The sequence below is a fragment of the Durio zibethinus genome, chromosome 15 (genome assembly GCF_047325235.1).
Source record: "Durio zibethinus cultivar Kanyao isolate XHJ-2024 chromosome 15, ASM4732523v1, whole genome shotgun sequence".
Lineage (NCBI taxonomy): Eukaryota > Viridiplantae > Streptophyta > Magnoliopsida > Malvales > Malvaceae > Durio > Durio zibethinus.
In genome coordinates this window covers 844660-860956 of record NC_143176.1, presented here as the reverse complement: position 1 = coordinate 860956, position 16297 = coordinate 844660, and positions in this window count along the sequence as shown.

Below are 16297 nucleotides of genomic sequence, written 5' to 3'. Positions count from 1 at the left end.
TAGGACGCAGGGGGGACCGATCGATCCCCGGCTTGCGCATTCTGCCTCTCCAGCCGGTTGAGCACCCGCATGCTCTTTTCATGGGTTGACTTAGGCATACGGAGTTCATCCCCAGTCTAAGCATACAAAATTCATTTCCAGTCTAAGATCGGATCGGACGGAGGGTTGCGGTAGCACGCAGGGGTGACCAAATCGATCCCAGGCTTGTGCATTATGTCTCTCCAACCGGCTGAGCGCCCGAACGCCCATTTCATGCGTTGGCTTAGGCATAGAGAGTTCATTCCATGTCTAAGCCCCAGTCGGACTGAGGGTTGGGGCAACGGGACCGACAGCACGCAGAGGGGAACCGGGCCAATCCCCAGCTTGTGCATTCTACCTCTCCGATTGGCTGAGCACCCGTACGCTCGTTTCGTGGGTTGGCTTAGGCATACGGAGTTTATTCCATGCCTAAGCATACGGAGTTCATTCCCAGTCTAAGAGTTTGAGCCATAGTGCACATGCTGGGCTCGAGCATATGCTGGTATCGAATTTTTTTCACCCGGGGCACGATCGTCGGAGCATCGACAGGGCACCGTCGAAGAGCCTAACCGGCGACATTGGGGGTTCTGACAATTGAAGGGGCCGGGGGGTGTGCGCACATGATGTGCGATGGGTGCTGGCACTTCTCCCTTATATTGGCCCCCTATCACTCATCAAACCTTGAGAACTCACACTCCCTTAAAGAGCATTTGAGATTTTAATAGGTTTGCTGCAAGTAGCCACTAAAGTGTCTAAAATGGAGACACTTTTTTCAAACGATCACAAAATCTTCTCCACTTCAAGTTTTTAGCTGAATGTTTTTGTGCATGCCAACAAAAATACAAGGATCACCCCTTCCAAATTTGGGGACAAAACCCTTTCTAAAAAAATTTAAAAAAATCTCGAACCATAAAAAGTTTCAAAAATCATGAAAAATTGAAACAGGTCATCTTGCCACGAAACTTCACATGAAGGCTTAGGGGACCATTGTATAAATTTACAAGCCATAAAAATGGCATTGGCACGGTAGAAATATGAAGATGTGCTTGAACCCACCTACCACCCGTTTGATCCTCGATTTACGCATCCTGCCTCTCTGGTCGGCTGAGCGTCTGCACGCTCGTTTCGTGGCTTGACTTAGGCATACGGAGTTCATCCCCAGTCTAAGCATATAGAGTTCATACCCAGTCTAAGATTGGATCGGACCAAGGGTTGCGATAGCAGGATCGGCAGCATGCAGGGGGGATCGGCCCGATCCTCGGCTTGTGCATTCTGCCTCTCCGGTCGGCTGAGAGCTCGTACGCCCATTTCGTGGGTTGGCTTAGGCATAGGGAGTTCATTCCATGTCTAAGCCCCAGCTGGACCGAAGGTTGTGGTAGCGGGACCGACAGCACGCAGAATGGGACCGAGTCGATCCCCGATTTACGTATTATGCCTCTCCGGTCGGCTCAGCACCCGAACGCTCGTTTCGTGGGTTGACTTAGGCATACAGAGTTCATTCCCAGTCTAAGATCAAATCAGACCAAGGGTTGCGGTAGTAGGATCGATAGCACACAGGAGGAGATCGGGCCAGTCTCTGACTTCAACATTCTGCCTCTCCGACCGGCTGAGCGCCCGCACGCTCGTTTCGTAGATTGGCTTAGGCATATGGAGTTCATTCCATGTCTAAGCATACGGAGTACATTCCTAGTCTAAGATCAGACCAAATCGAGGGTTGCGACAGTAAGACCAACAGTAGGATCGGTAGCACGCAGGGGGGGATCAAGTCGATCCCTGGCTTACGTATTCTGCCTCTCTGGCCGGCTAAGCGCCCGTACGCTCATTTCGTAGGTTGACTTAGGCATACGGAGTTCATCCCCAGTCTAAGCATATGGAGTTCATTCTCGGTCTAAGGTTAGACTGGACTGAGGGTTACGACAGCAGGATCGACAGCACGTAGAGGGGACCGAGTCGATCCCCGGCTTGCTCATTCTACCTTTCCGACCGACTGAGCACCCGCATGCCTGTTTTATGGGTTGGCTTAGGCATAGTGAGTTCATTCCATGTCTAAGCAGCAGCCATATCGAGGGTTACGGCAGCGGGAATGACAGCACGCAGAGGGGGACCGAGCCGATCCTCGACTTACGCATTATGCCTCTCCGACCAGCTCAGCGCCCGAATGCTCATTTCATGGGTTGACTTAGGCATACGGAGTTCATTCCCAGTCTAAGTAGTAGGATCGACAGCACGCAGGGGGGACCCTATCGATCCCCAGCTTGCGCATTCTACCTCTCCGGTCGACTGAGCATCGTACGCTCATTTCATGGGTTGGCTTAGGCATACGGAGTTCATTCCATGTCTAAGCATATGCAGTTCATTCCCAGTACAAGATCAGACCGGACCAAGGGTTGCGGTAGAAGGACCAGCAGCAGGATCGACAGCACGCAGGAGGGACTGGGTCGATCCTCGGCTTGCACATTCTCCCTCTCCGATCGGCTGAGCGCCCGCACGCTCGTTTTGTGGGTTAACTTAGGCATACGGAGTTCATCCCCAATCTAAGCATATGGAGTTCATTCCCAGTCTAAGATCGGATCGGACTGAAGGTTGTGGCAGTAGGATCGGTAGCACGCAGGGGGGATTGGGTCGATCCCCGACTTGCACATTCTGCCTCTCCGGTCGGCTGATTGCCCGAACGCCCGTTTCATGGGTTGGCTTTGGCATAGGGAGTTCATTCCATGTCTAACCCCAGTCGGACCAAGGGTTGTGGTAGCGGGATTGGTAGCACGTAAGTGGGACCAAGCCGATCCCCAGCTTGTGCATTCTGCGTCTCCGATCAGTTGAGCCCCCGCACGTTCGTTTCATGGCTTGACTCAGGCATACGGAGTTCATTTTATGTCTAAGCATACAGAGTTCATTCCCAGTCTAAGAGTTTGAGCCATGATGCACATGCTGGGCTCAGGCATGTGCTGGTGCCACATTTTTGTCGCCTGGGGCACCATCGCCATAGCATCGCAGGAGAGCCTAACTGGCGGCATTGGGGGTTCCAACGATTGGGGGGTCGAGGGGGTGTGCGCACATGATGTGTGATGGGTGCTGGTACTTGGCCCTTATATTGGCACCTTATCCCTCATCAAACTTCGAGAACTCAAACCCCCTTAAAAAGCATGTGAGATTTTATAGGTTTGCTGCCTGTAGCCATTAAAGTGTCTGAAATGGGGACACGTTTTTCAAATGGTCACAAAATCTTCTCCACTTCGAGTTTTTTGTTGAATTTTTTTATGCATGCCAAAAAAATACAAGGATCACCTCTACCAAATTTGGGGACGAAACGCTTTCTAAAACAATTTTAAAAAATCACGAACCATAAAAAGTTTTAAAAATTGTGAAAAATAGAAAACAGGTCGTCTTGCCACGAAACTTCACATGTAGGCTTAGGGGACCATTGTATGAATTTACAAGCCATAAAAATGGCATTGGTATGATAGAAATATGAAGATATGCTTGAACCCACCTACCACCTGTTTGATCCCCGGCTTGCGCATCCTGCCTCTCTGGTCGGCTGAGCGTCCGTACACTCATTTTGCTAGTTGACCTAGGCATACAGAGTTCATCCCCAGTCTAAGCATACGAAGTTCATTCCTAGTCTAACATCGAATCGGATCGAGGGTTGCGGCAGCAGGATTGGCAACACGCAGGAGGGACCGGGTATATCCCTGACTTGTGCAATCTGCCTCTCCGGTCGGCTGAGTGCCCGCACGCCCGTTTCGTGGGTTAGCTTAGGCATAGGGAGTTCATTCCATGTCTAAGCCCCAGCCAGACCGAGGGTTGAGGTAGCGAAACCGACAGCACGCAGAAGGGGACCGGGTCGATCTCTGACTTGCACATTATGTCTCTCCGGTCAGCTCAGCGCTCGAACGCTAGTTTCGTGGTTTGACTTAGGCATACGGAGTTCATTCCCAGTCTAAGCAGTAGGATTGACAACATGTAGGGGGGACCGAGCTGGTCTTTGACTTGCACATTCTGCCTCTCCGACCGGCTGAGCGCTTGCATGCTCATTTCATGGGTTGGCTTAGGCATACGGAGTTCATTCCATGTCTAAGCATACGGGTTCATTCCTAGTCTAAGATCGGATTAGACCGAGGGTTGTGGCAACAGGACCAACAGCAGGATCGACGACACGCAGGGGGCGATCGGGTCGATTCTCGGCTTGCGCATTCTACCTCTCCGATCGACTGAGCGCCCACACGCTCATTTCTTGGGTTGACTTAGGCATATGGAGTTCATCCCCAGTCTAAGCATACAAAGTTCATTCTCAGTCTAAGATCGAATTGGATCGAGGGTTGCGGTAACAGGATCGACAGCACGCAGGGGGGACTGGGTCGATCCCCGGCTTGCATATTCTACCTCTCCGATCGGCTGAGCGCCCGCACGCCCATTTCGTGGGTTAGCTTAGGCATAAGGAGTTAATTCCATGTCTAAGCCCCAGTCAGAGCGAAGGTTGTGGCAGTGGGACTGGTAGCACACAGAGGGGGATTGGGCCGATCCTCGCTAGCACATTATGCCTCTCCGATCAACTCAGCACCCGAATGCTCGTTTCGTGGGTTGACATAGGCATACGGAGTTCATTCCCAGTCTAAGATCAGACCAAACTGAGGGTTGCGGCAGCAAGATGGATAGCACGTAGGGGGGATCGAGCCTTCTCTGACTTGTGCATTCTTCCTCTTCGACCGGCTGAGCGTCCGCACGCTCATTTCATGGGTTGGCTTAGGCATACGGAGTTCATTCCATGTCTAAGCATACGGAGTTCATTCCATGTCTAAGATCAGACCGCACCGAGGGTTGCGGTAGCAAGACCGGTAGTAGGATCGGCAGCACGCTGGGGGGGACTGGGCCGATCCTTGGCTTACGCATTCTACCTCTCCGATCGGCTGAGTGCCCACACACTCGTTTAGTGGGTTGACTTAGGCATACGGAGTTCATCCCAGTCTAAGCATACGGAGTTCATTCCCAGTCTAAGATCGAATCGGACCGAGGGTTATGGTAGTAGGATCGGTAGCACACAGGGGAGACTGGGCCGATCCCCGGCATGCGCATTCTGCCTCTCCGGCCGACTGAGTGCCCAGATGCCCGTTTCGTGGGTTTGTTTAAGCATAGGGAGTTCATTCCATGTCTAAGCCCTAGCTGGACTGAAGGTTGTGGCAGCGAGATCGGTAGCACATAGAGGTGGACTGGCTCGATCACCGACTTGCGCATTCTACCTCTCCGATCGGTTGAACGCCCGCATGCTTGTTTCGTGGGTTGGCTTAGGCATACGAAGTTCATTCCTTGTCTAAGCATACGGAGTTCATTTCGGTCTAAGAGTTTGAGCCACGGTCCACATGCTGGACTCGGGCATGTGCTGCTGCTGCAGTTTTTTCACCTGGGGTACCATCGCCAAAGCATCGTCGAAGCATCGTCGGAGAGACTAACCGACGGCATTGGGGGTTCCGGCGATTAGGTGGGCCGAGGGGGTGTGCGCACATGATGTGTGATGGGTGCTGGTACTTGGCCCTTATATTGGCCCCCTATCCCTCATCAAACCTCGAGAACTCACACCCCCTTAAGGAGCATTTGAGATTTTATAGGTTTGCTGCCAGTAGCCATTAAAGTGTCTGAAATGGGGACACTTTTTTCAAACGATCACAAAATTTTCTCCACTGCGAGCTTTTAGCTGAATTTTTTTGTGCATGCCAAAAAAAATACAAGGATCACCTCTACCAAATTTAGGGACAAAACAATTTCTAGAAAGATTTTAAAAAATCCTAAACTATAAAAAGTTTCAAAAATCGTGAAAAGTAGAAAACGGGTCGTCTTGCCATGAAACTTCACATGAAGGCTTAGGGGACCATTGTATGAATTTACAAGCCATAAAAATGCCATTGGCATGACAGAAATATGAAGATGTGCTTGAACCCACCTACCACTCGTTCGATCCCCAGCTTGTGCGTCCTGCCTCTCTGGTTGGCTAAGCGTCCGCACGTTCGTTTCATGGGTTGACTTACGCATACGGAGTTCATCCCCAGTCTAAGTGTACGGTGTTCATTCCTAGTCTAGGATCGGATCGGACCGAGGGTTGCGGCAGCAGGATAGGCAGCACGCAAGGGGGATCGGACCGGTCCCTGGGTTACGCATTCTACCTCTCTAGCCGACTGAACGCTCGCACACCCGTTTCATGGGTTGGCTTAGGCATAGGGAGGTGATTCCATGTCTAAGCCCCAGCCGAACCAAGGGTTGTAGCAGCGGGATCGATAGCACACAGAGCGAGACCAGGTCGATCCTCGGCTTGCGCATTATGCCTCTCCGGTCAGCTCAGCGCCCGAATGATTGTGTCATGGGTTGACTTAGGCATACGGAGTTCATTCCCAGTCTAAGATCAGACCGGACTGAGGGTTGCAACAGCAGGATCAACAGCACGTAGAGGGGACCGGGCCGGTCCCCGGCTTACGCATTCTACCTCTCCGGTCGGCTGAGCACCCGTACGCTCATTTCATGAGTTAGCTTAGGCATACAGAGTTCATTCCATGTCTAAGCATATGGAGTTCATTCCTAGTCTAAGATTGGGCCGGATCGAGGGTTACGACTGTAGGACCAGCAGTAGGATCGGTAGCACGCAAGGAGGATCGGGCCGATCCTCGACTTGTGCATTTTGCCTCTTCGATTGGCCTCTTCGACTGGCTGAGCGCCCGTACGCTCGTTTCATGGGTTGGCTTAGGCATACAGAGTTTATCCCCAGTCTAAGCATACGGAGTTCATTCCCAGTCTAAGATTGGACCGGACTAAGGGTTATGGCACCAAGATCGATAACACGCAGAGGGGATCGAGCCGATCCTTGGCTTACGCATTCTGCCTCTTCGGTCGGCTGAGCACCCGCACGCCCTTTTCGTGGGTTTGCTAAGGCATAGGGAGCTCATTCCATGTCTAAGCCACATCCAGATCGAGGGCTGTGGCAACGGGATCGACAGCACATAAAGGGGGACCGAGTCGATCCTCGACTTGCGCATTATGCCTCTCCGACCAACTCAATGCTCGAACACTCGTTTTATGGGTTGACTTAGGCATACGGAGTTCATTCCCAGTCTAAGATAGGATCGAACTGATGGTTGCAGTAGCAGGATCGACAGCATGCAGGGAGGACCATTTCTGTCCCCGACTTACGCATTCTGCCTCTCCGATCGACTGAGCGCCTGTACGCTCATTTCATGGGTTGGCTTAGGTAGACGGAGTTCATTCCATGTCTAAGAATACAGAGTTCATTCCCAGTCAATGATCAGACTAGATCGAGGGTTACGATAGCAAGACCAGCAGCAGGATCGATAGCACGTTGGGGGGACTGGGTCGATCCTTGGCTTGTGCATTCTGCCTCTCCGGTCGGCTGAGCACCCGCACGCTCGTTTCATGGGTTGACTTAGGCATACAGAGTTCATCCCCAGTCTACACATACGAAGTTCATTCCAAGTGTAAGATCAGACCGGATCGAGGGTTGCGACAGCAGGATCGGTAGCACTCATGGTGGACCAAGCCAATCCCCAGCTTGCGCATTCTGCCTCTCCAGCCAGCTGAGTGCCCGTACGTCCGTTTCATGGGTTAGCTTAGGCATAGGGAGTTCATTCCATGTCTAAGCCCCAGTCGGGCCGAGGGCTGTGGCAACGGGACAGATAGCACACAGAGGAGGATCGGGCCGATCTCTAACTTGCACATTATGCCTCTCTAGCCGGCTCAGCGCTCGAACGCTCGTTTCGTGGGTTGACTTAGGCATCCAAAGTTCATTCCCAGTCTAAGATAGATCAGACTGAGGGTTGCAGCAGCAGGATTGATAGCACGCAGGGGGAGTCAGGTCGTTCCCAGCTTACGCATTCTGCCTCTCCAGTCGGCTGAACGCCTGCACGCTCATTTCATGGGTTGGCTTAGGCATACGGAGTTCATTCCATGTCTAAGCATACGGAGTTCATTCCCAGTCTAAGATCGGACCGGACCGAGGGTTGTGACAGCAGGACCAAACGCAGGGGGGATCGGGTTGATCCTCAGCTTGCATATTCTACCTTTTTGGCTGGCCTCTCTAGCCGACTGAGTTCCCGTACGCTCATTTCATTGGTTTGACTTAGGCATACGGAGTTCATCCCAGTCTAAGCATACGGAGTTCATTCCCAGTCTAAGATTGGATTGGACCGATGGTTGCAGCAGCATGATCAATAGCACGTAGGGGGATTGAACAGATCCCCGGCTTACGCCTTCTGCCTCTTCGGCCAGCTGAGCACTCGTACATTCATTTCATGGGTTAGCTTAGGTATACAGAGTTCATTCCATGTCTAAGCATACGGAGTTCATTCCCAGTCTAAGAGTTTGAGCCATTGTGCACATGCTGGGCTTGGGCATGTGTTGGTGTCATATTTTTTCGCTCGGGGTACCATCACCAGAGCATCGCCGGAGAGCCTAATTAAAGGCATTAGGGGTTTCGGCAATTGAGGGGTCTCGAGGGGTGTGCGCACATAATGTGCGATGGGGGGACCAGTCGGAGAGATAGAATACGCAAGTCAGGGATCGGCCCGGTCCCCCTCTGTGTGCTGCCGGTCCTGCTGCCACAACCCTCGGTCTGGCTGCCACAACCCTCGGTCTGGCTGGGGCTTAGACATGGAATGAACTCCCTATATGCCTAAGCCAACCAACGAAAAGGGCGTTTGGGTGCTCAGCCGGCTGAAGAGGCAGAATGCGCAAGCCGAAGATCGGCTCGATCCCCCCTGCGTGCTATCGATCCTGCTAACGTAACCCTCGGTCTGGTCCGATCTTAGATTGGGAATGAACTTCGTATGCTTAGACTGGGGATGAACTCCGTATGCCTAGGTCTACCCATGAAACGAGCGTGCGGGCACTCAGCTAGCCGGAGAGGCCGATCGAAGAGGCAGAACGTGCAAGTCGGTGATCGGCTCGGTCCACCCTGTGTGTTCTTGATCCTATTGCTGGTCTTACTACAGCAACCTCGGTCCAGTCTGATCTTAGATTGGGAATGAACTCCATATGCTTAGACATGGAATGAACTCCGTATGCCTAAACCAACCCACAAAACGAGAGTACGGGCACTCAGTCGGTCGAAGAGGTAGAATGCGTAAGTCAGGGACTGGCCCGATCCCTCCCTGCATGCTATCGATCTTGCTATCGTAACCCTCCGTCCAATCAGATCTTAGACTAGGAATGAACTCCGTATGCCTAAGTCAACCTACGAAATGAGCGTTCGGGCACTGAGCTGGTCGGAGAGGCATAATGTACAAACCGAGGATCAGCCCGATCCCCCTCTGTGTGCTTTCGATCCCGCTGCCACAACCCTCAGTTCGGTTGGGACTTAGACATGGAATGAACTCCCTATGCCTAAGACAATCCATGAAACGGGCATGTGGGTGCTCAGTCGGTTGAAGAGGCAAAATGCACAAGCTGAGGATTGGCCTGGTCCCCCCTGCGTGTTGCCGATCTTACTACCGTAACCCTCTGTCTGGTCTGATCTTAGACTGGGAATGAACTCCGTATGCTTAGTCTGGGGATAAACTCCGTATGCCTATGTCAACCCATGAAATGAGTGTGCGGCCGCTTAGCCGACCAGAGAGGCAGGATGCGCAAACCGGGGATCGAACGGATGGTAGGTGGGTTCAAGCACATCTTCATATTTCTGCAGAGCCAATGTCATTTTTATGGCTTGTAAATTCATACAATGGTCCCCTAAGCCTTCATGTGAAGTTTCGTGGCAAGACGACCCATTTTCTATTTTTCACGATTTTCAAAACTTTTTGTCGTTCGGGATTTTTTAAAATTTTTTCAGAAAGAGTTTTGTCCCCAAATTTGGTAGAGGTGATCCTTGTATTTTTTTTGGCATGCACAAAAAAATTCAGCTAAAAACCCGAAGTGGAGAAGATTTTGTGACCGTTTGAAGAAAGTGTCCCCATTTCAGACACTTTAATGGCTACAGGCAGCAAACCTATAAAATCTCAAATGCTCTTTAAGGGGGTGTGAGTTCTCAAGGTTTGATGAGGGATAGGGGGAAATATAAGGGCCAAGTACCAGCACCCATCACACATCATGTGCGCACACCCCCTGGCCCCCCCAATCGCCAGAACCCCCAATGCTACCGGTTAGGCTCTCCGGTGATGCTCCTGCGATGCACCGGTGATGGTGCCCCGAGCAAAAAAAATGTGGCACCAGCACATGCCCGAGCCCAGCGTGTGCATCGTGGCTCAAACTCTTAGATTGGAAATGAACTCCGTATGCTTAGACATGGAATAAACTCTATATGCCTAAGCCAACCCACGAAACGAGCGTACGGGAGCTCAGCCAATCGTAAAGGCAGAATGTGCAAGCCTGGGACTGGCCCAATCCCCCCTGCATGCTGTCAATCCTACTACCACAACCCTCAGTCCGGTTCGATCTTAGACTGGGAATTAATTCCGTATGCCTAAGTCAACCCACGAAACGAGCGTTCGGGCACTGAACCGGTCGGAGAGGCATAATGTGCAAGCCGGGGATCAGCCCGATCCCCCTCTGTGTGCTTCCAGTCTCGCTGCCATAATCCTCGATCCGGTTGGGGCTTAGACATGGAATGAACTCCCTATGCCTAAGCCAACCCACGAAACAAGCGTGCGGGTGCTCAGCTGGCCGGAGAGGCAGAATGCGCAAGCCGGGGATCGGCCTGGTCTCCCTTGTGTGCTACTGATACTGTTGTTGCAACCCTCGGTCTGGTCTGATCTTAGACTAGGAATGAACTCCGTATGCTTAAGCCAACCCACGAAACGACCGTGCGACTGCTCAATCGATCAGAGAGGCAGAATGCGTAAACCGAGGACTGACCCAGTCCCCCCTACGTACTGTCGATCTTGCTATCGCAACCCTCGGTTTGGTCTGATCTTAGATTGGGAATGAACTCCGTATGCCTAAGTCAACTCATGAAACGAGCGTTCAGGCGCTGAACCGATTGGAGAGGCATAATGCGCAAGTCAGGGATCGACCCGATCCCTCTCTGCGTGCAGCCGGTCTTGTTGCAGTAACCCTCGATCCGGCTGGGGTTTAGACATGGAATGAACTCCCTATGCCTAAGCCAACCCATGAAACGGGCGTACGGACGCTCAGTCGGCCGGAGGGGCAGAATACGTAAGCTGGGAATCAACCCGGTCCCTCTTATGTGCTACCGATCCTGCTGTCGCAACCCTCGGTCTGGTCTAATCTTAGACTGGGAATGAACTCCGTATGCTCAGAATGGGGATGAACTCAGTATGCCTAAGTCAACCCACGAAATGAGGGTACGGACGTTCAGCCGACTAGAGAGGCAGGATGCGCAAGCCGGGGATCGAACGGGTGGTAGGTGGGTTCAAGCACATCTTCATATTTCTGCCATGCCAATGCCATTTTTATGGCTTGTAAATTCATACAATGGTTTCCTAAGCCATCTTGTGAAGTTTCATGTCAAGACGACCCGTTTTTTATTTTTTACGATTTTTGAAACTTTTTACGGTTCGAGATTTTTAAAAAATTTTCTAGATAGAGTTTTGTCACCAAATTTGGTAGAGGCGATCCTTGTTGGCATGCACAAAAAATTCAGCTAAAAACTCGAAGTGCAGAAGATTTTGTGACCGTTTGAAAAAAATGTCCCTATTTCAGACACTTTAATGGCTACTGGCAGCAAACCTATAAAATCTCAAATGCCTTTTAAGGTGGTGTGAGTTCTCGAAGTTTGATGAGGGATAGGGGGCCAATATAAGGGCCAAGTACCAGCACGCATCACATATCATGTGCGCACACCCCCCGGCCCCCCAATCGTCGGAACCCCTAATGTCGCTGGTTAGGCTCTTCGGTGATGCTCCGACGATGGTACCCCGGGCGGAAAAAATGTGGCACCAGCACATGCTTGAGCCCAGCATGTGCACCGTGGCTCAAACTCTTAGACTAGGAATGAACTCCGTATGCCGAAGCCAACCCACGAAATGAGCATGTGGGGGCTCAACCGATCGAAGAGGCAGAATGCGCAAGCTGGGGATTGGCCTGGTCCCCCTCTACGTGCTACTGGTCCTGCTGCCACAACCCTCAATCCGGTTGGGGCTTAGACATGGAATGAACTCCCTATGCCTAAGCCAACCCATGGATCGAGCGTGTGGGCGCTCAGCTGGTCGGAGAGGTAGAATGCGTAAGTCGAGCATCGGCTCGATCCCTCCTGCGTGCTGTCGATCTTGCTGCCGCAACCCTTGGTCCGATCCTATCTTAGATTGGGAATGAACTTCGTATGCTTAGACTGGGGATGAACTCTGTATGCCTAAGTCAACCCACAAAATGAGCGTACGGGCGCTCAGCCGGCTGGAGAGGCAGAATGCACAAACCGAGGATTGGCCCGGTCCCCCCTATGTGCTGTCGATCCTGCTGCTGGTCCTGCTACCCCAACCCTCGGTCCTGTCTGATCTTAGACTCAGAATGAACTTTGTATGCTTAGAAATGGAATGAACTCCATATGCCTAAGCCAACCCACGAAACGAGCGTACGGGCGCTTAGTCGGCTAGAGAGCAGAATGCGTAAGCCAGAGATCAGCCCGGTCCCCCCTAGGTGCTATCGATCCTGCTGCCGCAACCCTTGGTCCTATCCGATCTTAGACTGGGAATGAACTCCATATGCCTAAGTCATCCCACGAAACGAGCGTTCGGGTGCTAAGCCGATCGGAAAGGCATAATGCGCAAGCCAGGGATCAACCCGATCCCCCTCTGTGTGCTGTCGATCCCGTTGCCACAACCCTCGATCTGACGGGGGCTTAGACATGGAATGAACTCCCTATGCCTAAGCCAAACCAAGAAACGGGCGTGCGGGCACTCAGTCGGTCGGAGAGGTAGAATGCGCAAGCCGGGGATCGACCCAGTCCCCCTCTGTGTGCTATCGATCCCGCTGCCACAACCCTCGATTCGACTGTGATTTAGACTTGGAATAAACTCCTTATGCCTAAGCCAACCCACGAAATGGGCGTACGGGTGCTCAACCGACTGGAGAGGCAGAATGCGAAGCCGGGGATCGGCCCAGTCCCCCTTGTGTGTTGTCGATCCTGCTGTCGCAACCCTCGATTCGGTCCGATCTTAGACTGGGAATGAACTCCGTATGCTTAGACTAGGATGGGCTCTGTATGCCTAAGTCAACCCATGAAACGAGCCTGCAGGAGCTCAACCGGCCGAAGAGGTAGAATATGCAAGCCGGGGATCATCCTGGTCCCTTCTAGCGAGCTGTCGATCCTGCTGCTGGTCCTACTACCGCAACCCTCAGTCCAATCTGATCTTAGACTGGGAATGAACTCCGTATGCTTAGACATAGAATGAACTCTGTATGCCTAAATGAACCCACGAAATGAGCGTTCAGGCGCTCAACCGACCGGAGAGGTAGAATGCACAAGCTGGAGACCGACCCGATCCCCCCTACGTGCTGTCGATCCTGCTACCGCAACCCTTGATCCGTTCTGATCTTAGACTGGGAATGAACTCCGTATGCCTAAGTCAACCCATGAAACGAGCGTTCGGGCACTGAGCCGACCGGAGAGGCATAATGTGCAAGCCGGGGATCGATTCAGTCCCCCTCTGCATGCTACTGGTCCCATTGCCACAACCCTCAGTCTGGCTGGGGCTTAGACATGGAATGAACTCCTTATGCCTAAGCCAACCCAGGAAACGGGTGTGCGGATGCTCAGTCGGTCGGAGAGGCAGAATACGTTAGCTGGGGATCGGCTCGACCTCCTGCGTGCTGTCGATCCCGCTGCCATAACCCTCAGTCTGGTTTGATCTTAGACTGGGAATGAACTCCGTATGCTTAGACTAGGGATGAACTCTATATGCCTAAGTCAACCCACGAAGCGAGCATGCGGGTGCTCAATCAGAAAAGCAGAATGTGCAAGCCGGGGATCAGCTCGGTCCCACCCTACATGTTGCCAATCCTGCTGCTGGTCCTGCTATCGCAACCCTTGGTCTAGTCCAATCTTAGACTGGGAATGCACTCCGTATGCTTAGACATGGAATGAACTTCGTATGCCTAAGCCAACCCACAAAAGGAACGTACGGGTGCTGAGCCGGTTGGAAAGGCAAAATGCGTAAGCCAGGGACCAACCCGATCCCTCCTATGTGTTGTCGTTCCTACTGTCACAATCCTTGGTCTGATCCGGTCTTAGACTGGGAATGAACTCCGTATGCCTAAGTCAATCCATGAAATGAGCGTTCGGGCGCTGAGCTGATCGGAGAGGCATAATGCGCAAGTCGGGGATCGGCCCAGTCCCCCTCTACGTGCTGTCGCTCCTGCTACCACAACCCTTGGTCCAACTGGCACTTAGACATGGAATGAACTCCCTATGCGTAAGCTAACCCACGAAACGTGCGTCCGGACGCTCAATCGAATGAACTCCCTATGCCTAAGCAACCCTCGGTCTAGTCCGATCTTAGACTATGAATGAACTTTGTATGCTTAGACTTAGGATGAATTTTGTATGCCTAAGTCAACCCACGAAACGAGCGTGCGGATGCTCAGCCGACTAGAGAGCCAGGATGCGCAAGCTAGAGATCGAATGGGTGGTAGGTGGGTTCAAGCACATCTTCATATTTCTAGCATGCCAATGCCATTTTAATGGCTTGTAAATTCATACAATGGTCCCCTAAGCCTTCTTGTGAAGTTTCATGGCAAGACGACCCATTTTCTTTTTTTCATGATTTTTAAAACTTTTTACGATTCGGGATTTTTTAAAATGTTTTTAGAAAGCGTTTTGTCCCCAAAATTGGCAGAGGTGATCCTTGTATTTTTGTTGGCATGCACAAAAAAATTCAGCTAAAAACTCAAAGTGGAGAAGATTTTGTGATAGTTTGAAAAAAGTGTCCCCATTTCAGACACTTTAATGGCTACTGGCAGCAAACTTATAAAATCTCAAATGCCCTTTAAGGGGGTGTGAGTTCTCGAGGTTTGATGAGGGATAGGGGGCCAATATAAGGGCCAAGTACCAGCACCCATCGCACATCATGTGTGCACACCCCCCGGCCCCCCCAATCGCCAAAACCCCCAATGCCATCGGTTAGGCTCTCTGGTGATGCTTCGATGATGGTGCCCCGGGTGAAAAAAATACGGCACCAGCACATGCCCGAGCCCAGCATGTGCACCATGGCTCAAACTCTTAGACTGGGAATGAACTCCATATGCTTAGATAGGGAATGAACTCCGTATACCTAAGCCAACCCATGAAACGAGCATGCGGGTGCTCAGTCGACCGGAGAGGCAGAATACACAAGTCGGGGATCAATCCAGTCCCCCACTGTATTCTACAGGTCCAGCTACCACAACCCTCGATCCGACTGGGGCTTAAACATGGAATGAACTCCCTATGCCTAAGCCAACACACGAAATGGGCATACGGGTGCTCAGCCGACCGGAGAGGCAGAATGCACAAGTCGGGGATCGACCCAGTCCCCCCTGCATGCTGTCGCAACCCTCGGCCCGGTCTGATCTTAGACTGGGAATGAACTCTATATGCTTAGACTGGGGATGAACTCCGTATGCCTAAGTCAACCCACGAAAGGAGCGTGCGGGCGCTCAGCCGACCGGAGAGACCGATCAGAGAAGTAGAATGCACAAGCCGGGGATCTGCTCGATCCCCCCTCTGCTTGCTTATACATGGAATGAACTCTGTATGCCTAAGCCAACTCACGAAACGAACATGCGGGCGCTCAGCCAGTCGAAGAGGTAGAATGCGCAAGTCAATGCCGACCTGGTCCCCTCATGCGTACTGTCGATCCTGCTACCGCAATCTTTGGTTCGATCCGATCTTAGACTGGGAATAAACTCCGTATGCCTAAGTCAACCTATGAAACGAGCGTTCGGGAGCTGAGCCTGCCGGAGAGGCATAATGCGCTAGCCAGGGATCGGCCCAGTCCCCCTCAATCGGTCGAAAAGGTAGAATGTACAAGCTGGGGATCGGCTCAGTCCCCCCTGCATGCTGTCGATACCATTTTTATGGCTTGTAAATTCATACAATGGTCCCCTAAGCCTTCATGTGAAGTTTCATGGCAAGACTACCCGTTTTCTATTTTTCATGATTTTTTAAACTTTTTGTGGTTCGAGAATGAACTTTGTATGCTTAGACTGGGAATGAACTTCGTATGCTTAGACTGGGGATAAACACCGTATGCCTAAGTTAACCCACGAAAGGAGCATGCGGGCGCTCAACCGGCCGAAAAGGTAGAATGCGCAAGCTGGGGATCAACCTCTGCGTGCTGCAGGTCTCGTTGCC